General features: G+C 37.9%; 1 pseudogene; it reads right to left on the bottom strand.

The window, feature by feature from the left end:
- Positions 1-4,821: 4,821 nt before the first annotated feature.
- LOC105480039 (ras-related protein Rab-11A pseudogene) lies at positions 4,822-11,213 on the bottom strand (annotated as a pseudogene).
- Positions 11,214-19,511: the final 8,298 nt, after the last annotated feature.

The raw sequence follows: 19,511 nt of genomic DNA, 5'->3' as shown, positions 1-19,511 counted from the left end.
AGCAAGAATGATGTGACTGTATTAGGAGCATGCATAGGCAATAATAATAATAACAATAACTTTTTAGATGGAAAATAAGCATTGAGAATGTGGAGAAATTAGAACCTTCATATATTGCTGGAGGAAATAGAAAATGTTTTTTATATTAATTAGAACACTTTGGCAGTTACTCAATAAGCTAAACACAGACTTACCATATGACTCAACAATTCCACTCCTAGGTATACACCTGAAATAACTGAAAACAAGTATTACAACAAAAATGTATACACAAATATTCATAGCAGCTCAGCTCACAATAGCCAAAGATGGAAACAATGAATGTCAATCAACTGATGAATGGATAAACAAAATGAAGTATATACATACAATAAGATCTTATTCAGCCATAAATAGGAATAAAGTACTAATATGTGCTATAACACAGATGAAACTTGAGTATGTTATGCTAAGTAAAAAACACTAGAAACAAAAGGCCACATATTGTATGATTCCATTTATATGAGATGTCCAGAATAGGCAAATCCACAGAGGCAATAGAAAATTAGTGGTTGCTATTGTGGAAGACAGTGTGGCGATTCCTCAAGGATCTAGAACCAGAAATATCATTTGACCCAGCAATCCCATTACTTGGTATATACCCAAAGGATTATAAATCATTCTACTGTAAAGACACATGCACATGTATGTTTACTGCGGCACTATTCACAATAGCAAAGACTTAGAACAAACCCAAATGCCCTTCAATAATAGACTGGGTAAAGAACATGTGGCATATATACACCTATGCAGCCATAAAAAAAGATGAGTTCATGTCCTTTGCAGGTACATGGATGAATCTGGAAACCATCATTCTCAGCAAACTAACACAAGAACAGAAAACCAAACACCACATGTTCTCACTCGTAAGTGGGAGTTGAGCAATAAGAACACATGGACACAGGGAAGGGAGCATCACACATGGAGACCTGTTGCAGGGTGCGAAGCTAGGGGAGGGATAGCATCAGGAGAAATACCTAATGTAGATGACGGGTTGATGGGTGCAGCAAACCACCATGGCACGTGTATACCAATGTAACAAACTTGCATGTCTGCACATGTATGCCATAACTTAAAGTAAAATAAAATAAAAAGAAAACAAAAAAGGAGATTAGTGGTTGCTGAGCTAGGGGAGGGGAGAATGGAGAGTGACTGTTTAATGAGTCATTTCCATTTGGGGTGATGAAATATCTCTGGAACTAGACAGAGGTAATGGTTGCACAACACCGTGAATACTTAATGACACTGAATTGTACACCTTGGTTAAATTGGTAAATTTTATATATATTATGCCACAAACTTAAAAAATGAATATATGTGTGCACACACACATACACACACATACACACACACACACAAGCACCCATAATTCTCCAGGGTGACCATAGAAGCATGAATTGATATGGAGTATTCATCAGCCTGACTGATAATAGCATGACTCAGAATTAAAGTTTTATTGCGTTTTACTTGTCACAGCAGCATAAACTAGCCCATCTTGACTGATGTAAGTTACTATATTGCACTTGGTTCACCTAACCTTTTTTCGATCCTCCTTTGTGCAAGGCACTGGGAAAACAAATATGAAAAGCTTCAAGAAGTTGAAACTAGCAAGAGAGATAAATATGTTAACCAAAAGATGTGCTTAAGCATGATGGTGCCATAATAGAGGTAGATTATGAGTTACAACGAAAGTACAAAGGCTGGAATGGCCTGGAAACTCAGAGAAGTGTACTCAAGAAGGAAAAGCTTGAATTAAATTTTAAGAAGGTGTGTAGAACTTTGCCAAGTAGAGAAAGGGAGAAGTTCTCTCCAGATTGATGAAAGAGCTTGCCCTCTGTGCAATGATACAGACATGAAACAGCCTGGCATGTCACAGGAAATGCCAGTCATCAGACAGTAGGGTGTGAGGCGATGAAGATGGACTAGTGCTAGAGATGGACTAGAGAAGTTGGCAGGGGTCTGGAGTTTGGACCATATCTTGTAGCCAGTCTTTTCTAACCATTCCATTCATACTACACATGGAAAATGGAAACACCTCTGGTACACTGGGCTGCAACACACCTGTCCAGCCATGGCTACCCTTGGCACATCTTAATCCACTGCAGCAAATTAGGGAACACCTTATGGTAATTACTACTATGGGTAATGGAGAGTCATTGAAGATATCTAAGTGAGAAAACAATATGATCAGATTTGCATTCTAAATCATGGTTTGGAAGATAGATCAGTATGAAAAACTAGATTAAAGTCAGAAAGATCCGTGAGAAGGCAGTGGCAATAATCCAGAGATGGCAGAAGCCTAAATCAGTATAGTGGCTGTGAAATTAAAAGAGTGGAAAGATTCAAGACATTGTTATAAGGTAAAATTAACAAGCCTTATGGTTGATTGGATGTGGAGGGTGAAGGAAGATATAGATTTTAAAATGGCCCCCAGCTTGAGTGACTAGTAGTGGCCCCACTGGGATAGAAAAGAGAGGAAGGGGTGGACTGCGTAGACAGCAGTCAGTTCTGTTATGTTCTTGTTGAACTGATGTGCCAGTGAAGCTACCTGATACATGGTTAAATGCCAGGGCAATTACATATGGACTCAGAAAAAAGACTGGAGTAGAGTTAAAGATACAGGGGTCATAGATAGATACAAGTGTTAGAGCCAAGAGAACAGATGAGCTTGTTGAGAGAAGACATAATTAAGAAATGAAAGGGGCTGAGGGTATTTAAGGGAAACACAGAGGAAGGAAAGCCTGTGGGAAATAACACTGGCATTTCTTTGATGCATAATGGGATCTTCTCAACTGACTGAACACTGAGACTGTTTGAAAAGAGTTACTCTCTGTAATCCTTCTAAATCTGTCTAAATGATCTTTAAAATAATCTCTGGGAATTCCAGAAGATTAGTCCCCTAATACAGGCTGATGCCTTTTGTGAAACTGAATATTTTTAAAATTACATCATTTAAAGTACTTTTAATGAAGCCATAGTTATGGTTTTCTCTAACATTTTTTACAGTATATTGTGATTATCTACTTACATGTCTACACCTTCTCACTAGACTATTAAATCTTCAAGGGCCCCCAACCCTAGTGTCTTAGCATTGTACTTGGCACATAGTACACAGTTGATAAATATTTGTGAATTAACATAAATTTGAGTTTTAGAGTTCAATATATACAGAGTGTGATATAACAGTTTTTGGAACTCAGGTCCAACAGGCTTTCCAAAGTTTTGCAATGGAAATTTGTTAAATGGCCAAGAGACACTATAGTTTTACCATGCAATGTCCCTTATAATAGTCAACATTGATAAAGATGCATGATATATTCATACACTCTAATATCATATAGATAAAAGAATGAATCAACTAAAGCTACACACAGTAACATGGATGAATCTCACAATCAGTGACAGAAGCTGCATGAAAAAGAATGCATACTGTACAATTCCCATCATATAAAGCTTAAAAACAAGCAAATTTAATATCTAGTTTTAGAAGTCTGGTTAGCAGTTACCTTTGGAGGGGAGTGCACCAATGGGGAGGGTCACAAGAGGGACTTTTGGGGAACTGGTCATAAGTTCTATTTCTTGATTTGGGTGTTGTTTACATGGACACATTCACTTTATGAACACTTATTGAGCCATACACAGGATTTGTGCACTTTTCTGTACCACTATTATACTTGTGTAAAAATTTACTTCACAAAAATAATGAAACATAATCCTATAACAGAAAGTTGTAACATAAAAGAATAAGCTCTACATGTAAAGTAGGAGCAGAGCATTAAGCAAATAGTTGGAACGACACTAATCTACCAATAAAAAAGGAGAGTGAGCCCAGGCGCAGTGGCTCATGCCTGTAATGCTAGTACTTTGGGAGGCCGAAGTGAGTGGATCACTTGCAGCCAGGAGTTTAAGAACAGCCTGGCCAACATGGTGAAACCCCATTTCTCCCCAAAAATACAAAAAATTAGCAGGGCATGGTGGTGTGCACTTGTAGTCCAGCTACTTGGGAGGCTGAGGTCAGAGAATTACTTGAACCCAGGATGGGAGGCAGAGATTGCAGTGAGCCAAGATCACGCCACTGCACTCCGGCCTGGGCAACAGAGTGAGACCCTGCCTCAAAAAAAAAAAAAAAAAAAAAAAAGAGAGAAAGAAAGAAGGGAGAGTGAGAGGAATAAGTAAACAAAGACTTGAGAGGATCTTCATACATATTTCTGGCATGCTTTATAGTGAAAAGGCTGCAGAAATATGTATGAAGATCCTCTCTCTATAGAGAAAAGGCTCCAGAAATATGTATGAAGATCCTCTTGAGTCTTTGTCTCTACATACTAAGCTATACTCAGCATAGGGTAAGATACCCTAGTCTAAGCAAAAAGTAAATAAATAAATAACAAACCTACTGGGAAAAGAACAACTTCCAGGGAACTATGAACTGAGGAGTTCACAATGTTTTGGATGACTTACCACAAAATCACCACAAAGAGAAATTCCAGGCTTTTTTTTTTTTTTTTTTTTTTTTAGACAGAGTCTTACTCTGTTGCCCAGGCTGGAGTGCAATGGCGGGATCTCGGCTCACTGCAACCTCTGCCTCCTGGATTCAAGTGATTCTGCTGCCTCAGCCTCCTGAGTAGCTGGGATTACAGGCACCTGCCACTACGTCCAGCTAAGCTTTGTATTTTTAGTAGAGATGGGTTTTCACCATGCTAGTCAGGTTGGTCTCAAACTCACCTGCCTTGGCCTCCCAAAGTGCTGGGATCACAGATGTGAGCCACCGTGTCCGGCCCCGATTCCACGTCTTATAAATAAGAATATTTAGCTTTAAGGTAAAAGCCACTGTAGACCTATCCTAGAAGAGGTTAAATTCAAGCTTTAATAGGGTCAAACTGATCCACAAATTAACTACAGGGCAGGATAAAGCTCAACACTTGTTAAAGGAAGACAATAAAATCTAAACTCTATCTAGCAACCAATTTAAAGAAAACTTCACTAGACACGAAAAGAAGTAGGAAAATATGACCTTTAACAAGGAGAAAAATTAGTTGAATATAGGGACCCAAAAATGAAAGAGAAGCTAGAACTGGCAGGCAAGGACTTTAAGACTGTTGTTATAAATATATTCAACGATCTAAAGGAAAACATGAACACAATAAACAGAGAAATGGAAACAAACCAAAAAAAAAAAAGAGATCCAATTGGAAATTCTACAGGTAAAGAATACCTGAAATGAACACAGGAAATAGAAACTATCTAAATTGAAGCATGGAGAGAAAAGTGGATTTAAAAATGAATAGTGTCTCGGTGATCTGTGAAACAAAATTAGCAGTCTGACTATTGTACGATTGTAAAATTAGAAGGGAGATTAGGAGGATGGAAGGGGGCAGCAAAGAAAATCCTTCACGAAATGACTACTAATTTTATTTTTCTAAATCCCCCCATAACTGCTTATTAGAATGTGAATATGTTCCAAATTAATAACTAAAAAATCAAGTTACAGAGCATGCAAAAATATAAACTAGCAATTCACCGATAGATAATAATATCTTCATGACCCATACACTAAAATAATAAAATGGCTACAGAAGAAAACCCAGGTGACTGACTACAACAATGCCTTCCATATTCCCCACACACCACGAGCAAAGCAAAAGACAAAAGATTAATCATGAAACACAGTAATCTAAGCAAGCCCACCTACATATATTTTTGGGGATATCCCACTAACCTGAATAGTAGTATCATTACAGCTGACACAACTTCCAGAAAACTGCTAAGTGCTTAATATTATCCACAAGAAAGCAAAACTAAATATTAGTATGCACATTTCTGAATGAGAAACTAATTGTCCCATTGATTTTAATAATGTAGTGGAAGAAAATTATATCCAGTCTCTACAATGCCTAAATGCATTCTATTTAAACTCAAGGTGCTATTTCATTTCATATACTAAGAGAATGCATGCCTTTAAGTGGTACCATTTGAGCAGAAATTCGTCATTGTATTCTTTAGCCACACCGAAACCAAAGATTTAACTGAACCATATTCCATAATATACTGCAAAACTCAAATATCAGCATTGTCAAAATAATTATCCATGCCTGCTGGTAGATATGGTCATAAAACTAGGTTTCATTTCACTTACTGGAAGGTTTTAAGACAAAATTAACACTTCAAAATTTGATACTACCAGTATTAAACCAGTTAGTGCCTGAGTAATAAAACGCCACATAATCTACTGCTGGAAAATGAGATTGCTTAAATGGTTTGGGCTGCCTGATCATTGCAACAGAGGCACCTCAGATGGGATTCCACCAGTCTTACCAGTTCCCAGCCTGATGGGAAACATTATTTAACGTATGGCCCCATAAACATACTACTCACGAAACCATAACAAATCTTTTGTGTTTGTTTAGATAATTCTTCTCCAGAAAAAAACATGCCCCCCTCTCTAATCAACTTTGATGCTTACAAAAATTAAAAAACAAAATTTACTAAACTACATAAACCTATTAAGGCATTTTAGAAATTGACTTTCAGAATAACGGAACATTTTTAAGCTCTCAAAATCCTGCTATGTTTATAGGGCCACCTTACATTTGTGGAAATATACACTGTACTGAGAGAAGAATATATTACCTATAAGCTGTTCTGTGGCAAAATGATAGCTTATTTCTACTGTCTTCTTAGTTTGATTTGATCAAGACCAATAGGTCTGAGCTTCTAGTGATCAAGTTCTATTATGTCCTGTAGTGATGGGCTTCCAGAATGAAAAGTAAACAATAATTGAGGAATCCAAACATTCCACTGATTAAGCTAAGTCTAATGAAGCCATAGCATGAAAAAGGTTGCAATCATTCTGGATAAGCGGATAATTTTATAAAACTAAAATCAAAGCACTAAAGATATGGAAAAATTCATAAGTATGAAGTAATAAGATACAAAAATGACACAGGAATTACAAAAATATTTGCCAGGCCAGGTATCAGAGCCCCAGCATCAAGAAGTGGTTGACTCATGGGTTGGTAAGAAGAATTTACTGACAATAGTATAGGTTTGAAAAAGGAAACCACTATTAGAAAGTTGCCAGAGAGTGCAGCAGGCACCTCAGTGAAAGGATGGAGTGCACCGTGGTGGATTTTTCCTTAGGGGTAGTTATGAACTTTAAGGCAGAAGCTTGAGGGTAATTGAGACCATACTAGCCACATAGGTCATAATAAATGATTACATTTATAGTAATTTTGGTGCCTTAATGTCAAGCAAGGATTACACAGTGACTTTTGACATGGCATTCTGGAGATGTATACAAAGTCTAGTTACTTACAAACTTTAAATTGAAAAGAGACCTGGAACCAGATGCCAACTTTGGATACTAGGGAAGTTTAATTACTTCTAAATTCTTCAGATAAGTTTTGCCTGTTTTGTGGTCAACAGTTGGTCTTTGCTCCCTTCTAAATTCCTCAGTTAAGAAATATTTGTCTCCAGGGCCTATTACTGGGTGGTTTTTGTTCTCCTCAATATTTAAATCTCAGACTTGAGAAATGGGCTATACATTGCCTTCCAGGGGAGAAGAGAAATGCCTTAGATGTTCTGAGAGCATTGCACTTTTGGTTTGTTTTCAGTGATTGGTGGAACATGAATAGGAACCACATTACTGCTTGGGGACATGTCGTTTTCCGCTCTGTCTGATACTTGCTTCTGAGAAACAATGTGGGATATCTCTGTTAGAATTGTCTGAAAAGTAGCTTCTACATTTGTAGAGTCTAGAGCAGATGTCTCATTGAATGACAAATCATTTTTTTCTGCCAAAGCTCTTGCTTCAACTATAGGAACTTCCCTGAGATGACGTAAATCACCCTTATTTGTCCATGATAACATGACGACAATGTTACTATCAGTGTGATCTCTCAGTTCTTTCAGCAATCGTTCTATATTTTCGTATGTGAGATGTTTAGCAATGTCTTAACCCAATAAGGCACCTACATCTCTATGATAATATGCTTATGTTATAGCTTGGTATTACTCTTGCCCTGCTCTGTCCCATACCTGTGCCTTTATTGTTTCCCTATCAATCTGGATGCTTCTTGTTGCAAACTACTCCAATGGTGCCCTTGCTTTCCAGATTAAACTCATTTTGAGTAAATAAAGACAGGAGATTATTCTTTCCAACACCAGAATCTCCAATAAGGATAACATTAAAGAGGTACTCATTCTCATTGTTGCACGTGCCCATTGCACAACTGAGGAGTGAAGGGGTCGGAGCGGCAGTGGCATCTGTGAGACTAGGGAGGCATTGCTGCTCCTAATTTTCTACATTTGATGAAAAGTACCAATCCCGAGATCCAAGAATCTCAATGATCCTCAGGCAGAATAAAAACAGAGAAAACTACAAATTATATCAACACATATTGATGAAAACTAATGATAAAAAGTTGCCAGGCAGTGACCAAAGACTTAGATTACAACACTCAATTCCCTTTGAATACTTGGAAAACTTTCTCAGGAAGGAAGGATATAAACAATCCTACACTGCAAGGATTAGAAAAAAATAAATATTTATTTAATGCCTAGCCATTGACAAACATTCACAAGCATCAGTACTATCCAGGAAAACATGACCTCACTAAACAAACTAAATAAAGCAGCAGTGACAAGTTTCAGAGTGACAGAGATATGTAACCTTTCTGACAGAGAATTCAAAATAGCTGTTTCGAGGAAGCTCAATGAAATCCAAGATAAAACAAAGAAGAAATTCAGAATCCTATCAGACAAATTTAATGAAGAGACTAAAATAATTAAAAAGCAGAAATAATTGTCAGGCAGAAATTCTGGAGCTAGACAATGCAATTGATAAACTGAAAAATGCATCAGAATCTCTCAACAGCAAAACTGATCAAGCAGAAGAAAGAACTAGTGAGCTTGAAGACAGGCTATTTGAAAATACAGAGTCAGTGGAGTCAAAAGAAAAAAGAATAAAAAAATAATGAAGCATGCTTACTTGGTCTAGAAAATAGCCTCAAAAGGGCAAATCTAAATTATTGGCCTTAAAGAGGTGGTAGAGAGAGAGAATAGGGTAATTTAATCAAAGAGATAATAACAAAGAACTTTCCAAACCTAAAGAAAGATGTCTATATTCAAGTACAAGAAGGTTATAGAACACCAAGCAGATTTAACCCAAATAAGACTACCTCAAGTGATTTAATAATCAAACTCCCAAAGGTCAAGGATAAAGAAAAGATCCTAAAAGCACCAAGACAAAAGAAATAAGTAACATATAAGGCAGCTCCAATATGTCTGGCAGCAGATTTCTCAGTGGAAACCTTACAGGCCAGAAGAGTAGTATGATATTTAAAGTGCTGAAAAAACCCCTTTTATCCCGGAATATTATATCCAGCGAAAATATCTTTCAAACATGAAGGACAAATAAATACTTTATCAGACAAACAAAAATTGAGTGATTTTTTAAACACGAGACCTGTCCTATAAGAAATGCTAACGGGAATTCAATCTGAAAGAAAGGGACATTAATGAGAAATAAGAAATCATCTAAAGGTACAAAACTTACTGGTAAGTAACAATAAGTACACAAACAAATAAAGAATATCATAACAGTGTAATTGTGGTGTGCAAACTACTTATATCTTGAGTAGGAAGACTAAAAAAGATGAACTATCAAAAATAATAACTGCAACAAATTTTTAAGACACAGAGAGTATTATAAGGTATAAACAGAAACAACAAAAACATAAGAGAGGAGATGAAGTTAAAGTATTGAATTTGTATTAGTTTTCTCCTTGCTTGTTTGTTAGTTTCTGTGTTCAATTTTGCAATCACAGTTAAGTTGTCATCAGCTTAAAGTAATGGGCTACAAGATGTTATTTGCAAGCCCCATGGTAACCTCAAATCAAATACCTACAACAGTTACACACACACAAAAAAGAAAAAATCAAAACACACCACCAGAAGAAAATCATTTCCAAAAAAAGCAAGACAGGAAGGATAAAAGGAAGAGAAGACCACAAAACAACCAGAAAACAAATAACAAAATGGCAAGAGTAAGTCTTTACTTATCGTTAACAACACTGAATGTAAATGGACTAAACTCTCCAATCCAAAGACATAGACTGGCTACATGGATTAAAAACACAAAACAAAACAAGACCCCATAATCTGTTGCCTACAAAAAACACACTTTACCTATAAAGACACACATAGACTGAAAACAAAGGGATGGAAAAAGATATTCCATGCAAATGAAAACCAGAAAAACAGCAGGAGTAGCTATACCTATATCAGATAAAATAGATTTCAAGACAAAAACTATAAATAGAGACAAAGATGGTCATTATATAATGGAAAAAGGATCAATTCAACAACAGGATGTAACAATTGTAAATATAAATACACTCAACGCTGGAGCACTCAGATATGTAAAGTCAATATTTGTTTATTTATTTATTTATTGAGACAGGGTCTTACTCTGTTGCCAGGCTGGAGTACAGGGGTGTGACCAAGGCTCACTGTAATGGGTCACTGTAGCCTTGACCTCCCAGGCTCAGGTGATCTTTCCACTTTAGCCTCCTGGGTAGCTGGGACTACAATCACACACCACTATGCCCAGCTAATTCTTTGTAATTTGTTGTAGAGACATGGTTTTACCATGTTTCCCAGGCTGGTCCCAAACTCTGAACTCAAGTGGCCCACCTGCCTTGGCCTCCGAAAGTGCTAGCATTACAGGTGTGAGCTACCACATCCAGCCTAATGTCTTAAAACATTAAAACAAAAAAAACAAAACAAAACAAAACTGAAATCATATAAAATATCTTCTCTGACCACAATGGACTAAAACTAGAAATCAATAACAAGAAGAACTTGGAAACTATACAAACACATGAAAATTAAACAATATGCTCCTGAATGACCAGTGGGCCAATGAAGAAATTAAGAAGAAAACTGAAAAATTCCTGGAAACAAACGGATATTCACCGTCACCACTGTTACTCAACATAGGACTGAAAGTCCTAGCGAGAGCAATCAGACAAGAGAAAGAAATAAAGGGCATGAAAATTGAAAAGGAAGAAGTCAAATTATCTTTGTTTGCAAATGTTATAATCCTATGTTTAAAGAAACTAAAGACACTACCAAAAAACTATTGGAGGTGATAAAAAAATTCAGTGAAGTTACAGGACACAAAATCAACATACAAAAATCAGTAGCATTTATTTATTTATTTATTTATTTATAGAGACAGAGTCTTGCTCTGTCCCCCAGGCTGGAGTGCAGTGGCATGATCTCGGCTCACTGCAACCTCCACCTCCCAGGTTCACGCCATTCTCCTGCCTCAGCCTCCCAAGTAGCTGGGTCTACAGACACCCACCACCATGCCCGGCTAATTTTTTTGTATTTTTTAGTAGAGATGGGGTTTCACTGTGTTAGCCAGGATGGTCTCAATCTCCTGACCTTGTGATCCACTCACCTCGGCCTCCCAAAGTGCTGGGATTACAGGCATGAGCCACCACGCCTGGCCAAAAATCAGTAGCATTTCTATATGCCAACAGCAACAGTCTGAAAAAGAAATTGAGAAAGTAATTCCATTTACAACAGCTATAAATAAAATACTTAGGAATAAACTTAACCAAAGAAGAGAAAGATCTCTACAATGAAAACTATAAAACATTGATGCAAGAAATTAAACAGGGCATAATAAAAACAGAAAGATATTCCATGTTCATGGATTGAATGAATCAATATTATTAAAATGTCCATACTATCCTAAGCAGTCTACAGATTCAATACAATCCCTATTAAAATACCAATGACATTTTTTATAGATATAGAAAAAACAATCCTAAAATTTATATGGAACCACAAAAGACCCAGAATAGCCAAAGCCATCCTGAACAAAAAGAACAAAACTAGACGAATCATATTACCTGACTTCAAATTAAACTACACAGCTATAGTAACCAAAACGGCATGGTACTTGCATAAAAATGGACACATAGATCAATGGAACAGAATAGAGAACCCAGATAAGACCATACATCTACAGTGAACTCATTTTTGACAAAGTTGCCAAAAACACACAATAGGGAAAAGACAGTCTCTTCAATAAATGATGCAATAAATATACAGAAGAATGAAAATAGACCCCTATCTCTCACCATATAGAAAAATAAAATCAAAATGGATTAAAGACTTAAATTTAATACCTAAAACTTTGAAACTACTAAAATAAAACTTTGGAGAAACTCTCCAGGACATTGGTCTGAGCAGAAATTTCTTGAGCAGTACCCCAAAAGCACAGGCTGCCAAAGCAACAAAGGACAAAGAGGATCACATCAAGTTAAAAAGCTTCTGCACAACAAAGGAAACAATCATCATAGTGAAGAGATGACCCACAGAATGGGTAGAAATATTTGTAAACTACCCATCTGGCAAGGGATTAATAACCCAAATATATAAGGAGCTCAAACAACTTAATAGGAAACAAAACAAATTTAATAGTCTGATTTTAAAATGAGCTTAAGATCTGAACAGACATTTCTTGAAAGAAGACATCAAATGGCAAACAGGTATATGAAAATGTGCTCAAAATCACTGATCATCACAGAAGTGCAAATTAAACCTACTATGAAATATCATCTCACCCAAGTTAAAATATTTTTTATCAAAAAGACAGGCAATAACAAATGGGGGTGAAGACGTGGAGAAACAGAAATCCTCATACAACATTGGTGGGAATGTAAATTAGTACAGCCGCTATAAAAACAGTATGAGATTCCTCAACAAACTAAAATAGAACTACCATATGATCCAACAACCCCACTGCTAAGTTTATACCCAAAAGGAAGAAAATTAATATATCAAAGAGATATCTATACTCCCATGTTTATTGCAGCACTATTCACAATAGCCAGGATTTGGAATCAAACTAAGTGCCCATCAACAAATGAATGGATAAAGAAAATGTGGTACATATACACAGTAGAATACTTTTCAGTCATAAAAAAGAATAAGATTCTGTCATTTGCAATGACATGGATAGAACTGGAGGACATTATGTTAAGTGAAATAAGCCAGGCACAGAAAGACAAACTTCATATGTTCTCACTCATTTGTGGGAGCTAAATTTAAAACAATTGAACTCATGGAGACAGGCAGCAGGAGGATGGTTACCAGAGGCTGGGAACGGTAGTGGGGGCAGGGGTAGGAAAAGGGGATGGTGAGTAGGTACAAAAATATACTTAGATACAATGAATATGATCTCATATTTGATAGCACAAAAGTCATATTTGACTACAGTAAGCAATAATTTGTTACACATTTTGGAATTACTGAGGGGGTATGATTGAAATGTTAGTAACACAAAGAAATGATGAATTCTTAAGGTGATGGATTTACCCTGATGGGAGTATTACACATTATGTGCCTGTATCAAAATATCTCATGTACTCCATCAATATATACACCTACTATGTACCCATAAAAATTAAAAATAAAAAAGTTAAAAATATAAAATACACATGACATAAGGTTGATCACCTTTAAAAAGAAGTTGCCAGAGAAAACAGTGGGACAGAGATAATATTAACACTGATTTATCATCAGAGACAAGTCGGCCAGAAGAAAATAGAACAAGATTTTTAAGGTCTCAAAAGAAAAAAACTGTCAACCTATAACTGTATATCCAACACATATATTCCTCAAAACACAAAATATAAATACCTTTTTTACTCTGTAAGATCTACTCTACAAGAAATGTTTTAAAAGTTCCTCAGGCTGAAGGAAAATGATACCACATGTATCACATATAGTTCTAGACAAAGGAATGAAGAGTTTCAGAAGACGTAAACATTTGAGTATACATAAAAGATTTTTCTCCTCATTTTTTAAATCTCCTTAAGAGGTAACTGACTGTCCTAAACAAAATACTAATAATGCATATATTTAAAGAAACTTATAACCTATTTACTCCTCTCTATCCTTCAAGCAAGCTATTGTTATATTTGTCATACATTTAGATCTAAATGTATGACAAATATGAATACACACACACTATGGAGGCTGAAGGAAATATTGACCTTGTCAAACCAGAATTGCCTAAAAGCATTTGTTGTTTTAGGGCAGTAATGGTTAAGAACTTGGGCTTGGGGCCAGTCACAGTGGTTCACGCCCAGCACCTTAAGGAGGCAGAGGTGGAAGGATTATTTGAGGCCAGGAGTTTGAGACCGGCTTGGGCAATATAGTGAGACCTTGTCTCTACAAGAAATTGCAAAATTAGCCAGATGTGTTGGAACATGCCTGTAGTCCCAGCTAATATACAAATATACAAAGCAAATATATATGGTTTTGTATGTAAATGGAACTTCTTGAGTGCTTTCTATCCTTACTACCACTAAAGGTGAAATTGCTGCTGCTCCTTTAGGGGACTAGAACTGGCTTCTCTTATTGGGTTGTGGTAGCCAAGCACTGTGTGTGTATGTGTGTGTGTGTGTGTGTGTGTGTGTACATATGTTTGTCTGTAGAGTAAATCATGCTTTGTAGTTTGGTATTGGAATTCTCTGCTCACTGACACTTGGCTTAAGCCTTCTTCCTCCTTGAGGTCTCATCTTAGTAGAAATTAACGTTTGCCCTTTTTGTTCCACAGAATCAGAAGTTGGAGGAACATCCAGTAGTGGGTACAGAGAAATAGAGCAGAGAGCAAGAAGGAGCAGAGGGAGAATAACAGAGTGCCTGAGGCATGCAGACGATTCAGGAAGGGACTAACATTAGGTCCGAGTTATACGAAGGTGTTCACGTTGCAAATTGCCTATGAACAGCCTCCATCCCCTGTGGGACCCAGCTGGGACCCATAGTTTGGACAGCAGAAGTGAGTCAGGAAGAGATCAGAGCTGTAGACACTGGAATATGACTGCTCCCATAGCAGATTAAGACAGAGGTTGGCTTCTGTTAACATGATAAAAATTATTTTTCTTCTTTATTTCATAGCATTTTACTCTAGGAAAGTTAAGATGCTAGAGAGACACCATAAGCCTAGTGCACATCACACAGCACCACTATAGTGTGGAAAGTTGTCATTGAGTATTGCCATCGCAATGGTCTCAGGGTTCAAACCAGAACATCGAGTGAAAGAAACTATGCTCTAATGAGGTCCTCTCAGAAACCAGCAACCCTGGCAATTCAGCTCTCTGGGCAAACAATAGAGCAGAGTCATCAGGACCACCCACCTAGGCGTCTGATGATCCTGGGTTTCAATCCTACCTATGCCCTTCACTATCAGTTTGACTTTGGGCAACTGGTTTAACATCTCTGACTCTCAATTTTCTCATTTATAAAATGAGGATGATAAAATGCATACTTTTTAAAAAAGAGTACTTAGTGTCAGGTACTCTACAAGTATTATCTCATTTTATCCCCGCAACAGCTAGATACTATTATTATTCTACTTTATAGGTGTGAAAATAGATGCTCAGAGCAATGGGCTGTCATGTGTTGGAAGTCACAAGGCTGGTAAGTGGTACATCCAGGAATGGACCCTGGGCATTCTGACTCCAGAGCTCTGCTTTTAACTATTAAGCAAAACTGCCAGATAAAGCTCTCCTGAGTATTAAATGAGCTGATGAGCTCAATAGTGCCTGGCACATTTTGATTCTTTCATAAATGGTAATTATCAAAATGAGAGTTGAGTGGAATCCAAATCTCAAGTCACGACAAATCTGGGGTTAATGTGAATTCTGTAGCAACATCCAGGGCCAAGTCTAAAGCTCAGGCATCCTCACTCTCAGAGAATCTGTAAACAGAAAGTTCTCAAAGAAAAATACAAGTTCCCTGGGGTGTCAGAGATCATTTATACAGAAGCTGCCTTTTGCAGCATGGGAACAGATCAGAGAGTAGGAAAGCAACAAAGAACCGGAGAATGTCCTGGCCACATCGTCAGAGCTCCTTTGAAAGGGAGCATCCTGACTCCCAGCCCAATTTGTCCAACAGGAGAGAACAGAAAGCCGGGAGCTAAACGAGTGCCACACCTCTGGCGCATGGATTTTGCAGGATGCTAGGTAATGCTAGCATCATTTCTCCATTTCTCCATCATCCCCCACCCAATCCCCATCAGGTCCTAAGCCTTGTCTCTTTTGTTCCCCACTCCACCACTGCTAAGAATTGTAAGCTGTCCAGTGTGTGCACTCAAACAACACTAGCTGAATGCATTACATGAAAAATGGTATGAAGATAAAAGATATATTAGGGACCAGAATGGAAAATTGTCATACCTTTTTAAAAATAGAACACAGGACTTCAAAGAAACTTCAAAAATCTGATAAGGGCTTTAAACTGTCTGCACAGATTACAGTTCAAACTCTCAGAACTGTTTTCCCTGGCATTTTTAACTCCTTAAAAATTTTAATAAGGTATGCATAAAATGTACCATTTTAACCATTTTAAATATACAACTCAGTGGCATTAAGTGCATTCACATGGCTGAACAACCATCACCACCATCCATCCACCGAACTCTTTCACCATCCATCCACCAAACTCCTTCACCATCCCAAACTGAAATGCCACACCCATCAAACACTAACTCCCATTCCCTCCACATCCCAGACCCTGGGAACCATCATGCTACTTTCTGTCTCATGAATCTGACTCTGCTAGGCCCCGCTAATAAATGGAATCATACAATATTTGTCCTTTTATGTTCAGTTTATTTACTTAGCATAATGTCTTCAAGGTTCATCCATGTTGTAGCATGTCAGAATTTCATTTCTTAAGACTGAATACTATTCCACTGTATGCTTTATATCACATTTTGCTTATCTGTTCATCCACTGATGGACATTTCAGTTGTTTCCAGCTTTGGCAGTTGTGAATAATACTAATATGAAAACGAATGTACAAATATCTGTTCAATTTCCTGCTTTCACTACATCTGGGAATATATATCTAGAAGTAGAAATGCTGGATCATGTAGTAACTGTGTCTAATTTTTTGAGGAGCTATTCCTGGCATTTTTTTCTGTTATATTTTCAGAGTCAGTTCCTACTTATTTGAACAGTTTATTTTGCCTCTCCAGTGTTCTATCCTACATTTATCCTAAATGACCTCTCTTTTGCTGGTCCCATCTTTCATTTACAACCAAGATTATTTAGAAACATGATCTTATGTCCCACAGTACTGATTTTTCCCAAAACAAAACATTAGAGCTGTTTGGAACAAACTGCCATTTCCCAAGTCATAAGGTCCATTAGTTTAAAAGGTTAAGAATCCATGAATTTTTTGGGGAAAAAAAAGCAGTCCTTCAAATCAGTACCAACATACCAGCTTGTTATGAAAGACAGTCCCTGACTTACAAACGTCTCACTTAGGAACATCCCTGACATGCAAAGAGCAGTGGAAACCAGGAGTCTGACTCCTCCTGGAAATACCTGGAAGTCTCCACCTGCTGCCATGGGGATGGTGAGGATCTTGGACTTTCAGTGGTTAGCAGGGACAGGTAAAAAAACCCCACCTCTTCTCCACTTTCATCTTCCTTCTTCCTTCTTGACACCAGAACTATGGCAGTGCCATCCTTGCTGTGGCTACCTGGCATCACAGTGAGAGTTCCTGTTCTCACTGGAAGATTGAATCACTTCGGAAGCAGAAGAGTGTGTGCTGGAACACTGCACGATTTTGCATACAGAAACAATGCTCTTTCACATCTAGTCAACAAGTTCTGCACATTCCATCTCCTAGCCACCTCAAAATCCATCTTTCCTCTTTGCCTTCTCTACCTGGGGTCAGAATCTCATCTGGGCCACTTCAATAGGCTCTGAACTAGTCTCCTCCACAGTGGGGATTTCTGGCCCATCCTGCACACTATGGAGATCTATCTCGCACCAGCTCAACATCATTATCATCACCAAAGACCTGAAATAACAATGTTCAAGGGAGACCTTAACGGCCCCACACCTCTGCTGGGTGAAGCTTCAGGACAGCCATGTCTTCTGACTTCTAGTCTGGTCCGCATTTTTTTTTTTTTTTTTTTTTTTTTGAGACAGAGTCTCGCTCATGTTGCCCAGGATGTAGTGCAATGGTGTGATCTTGGCTCACTGCAACCTCCACCTCCCGGGTTCAAGCGATTCTCCTGCCTCAGCCTCCCGAGTAGCTAGGATTACAGGCACCCGCCATTAGACCTGGCTAATTTTTGTATTTTTAGTAGAGATAGGGTCTCGCCATATTGGCCACGCTGGTCTTAGACTCCTGACCTCAAGTGATCCGCCCTCCTCAGCCTCCCAAAGTGCTGGGATTACAGGCCGGCCTGGTCCGCACTTTTCTCATTGGTTGCCTTTTATGTCAACATGGCTCTCAGCTAAATGGGAGAATGAATATAACTGATACCATTTATATATGAAGGTCAGCAGTGGAGGGGAAGGATGTTAAAGGGAATAAACTGCACGTATGAAACCATCTCACCACCTTTAGTCACCTGGTCAACACTGGTGTAGTACCCATTTTCTTCTCTTCTTCTTCTCCCTTTTCCAGGATGGTGTTGAACGTGTTGAAAGTGGAGCAGTCAGGGTACTTCCTTCTCAAATCATCACACTTCTTTCTTCTTTACTACACTTCCTAGCCACCATTTTCACCATTTAAGAGGAGGGGATTCTTCAAACCCTTTCCACAACTAAATCTTAGAATGCAATTGTGAAACTGCACTTGACTTTCCAGATATTTGAGGAAGCTTCCTGGTTCTTGCTTTATAATCGCGGTCTACTACCCTCACCCTCCTTCCCTGAAATTTCCCTATCTAAAACAACGACAACAAAACCTGTTACAGATATTTTTGTAAGTAGCCTTAAATTCTTTTAAAAGTATTATTATGTTTTTTTTTTTGTTTGATAGAGACAGGGTCTACGTTGTCCAGGCTGGTCTCAAACTTCTGAGCTCAAGCGATCCTCCCACCTCAGCCTCCCAAAGTGCTAGCCTGACAAGCTGAGCCACCGTGCCCAGCCTTAAATTCTCTTTAAGACAAGACAAAAGTATGTGTTAATCAAGTTAGAATTCAGGTGACCATTTGTCTCAGTTTGCCTAGGACAGTCCCAGCTTATGCCTATTCCCTTGCATAACTTTTAAAAGAGCTCTTCCTTTTACTCTCAAAAAACAAAAAAAGGCCCAGTTTGGAGGATAAATTATATGCTGACCCTAGTTTAAAACACACTTTGATTTTCTAGCATAGTGCTTTCCAAGTGATATTATGCTTTTGCCCACATCATTGCATTTTATTTACGTAACTACTCTGCGAAGCAGGAAGGGAAATACTTGATCTCTATTAAATAAAGGAGGTAATCAAGGCTTTGAGGGGTACAGTGGTGACTGAGGTCACACACTCAGGGCCAGAACCTAGGATTCCTGACTTTAAGTCTAAAACTGTTTCAGCTGTGGATCACTATGTGCAAATGTCTAAGTAAAGGCAAACTTCACTCTCCTTTGGTGATCTGCTTGGCATT

This window comes from Macaca nemestrina, chromosome 9 (genome assembly GCF_043159975.1).
Source record: "Macaca nemestrina isolate mMacNem1 chromosome 9, mMacNem.hap1, whole genome shotgun sequence".
NCBI lineage: Eukaryota > Metazoa > Chordata > Mammalia > Primates > Cercopithecidae > Macaca > Macaca nemestrina.
This window is presented reverse-complemented; position numbering and strand designations above follow the sequence as displayed.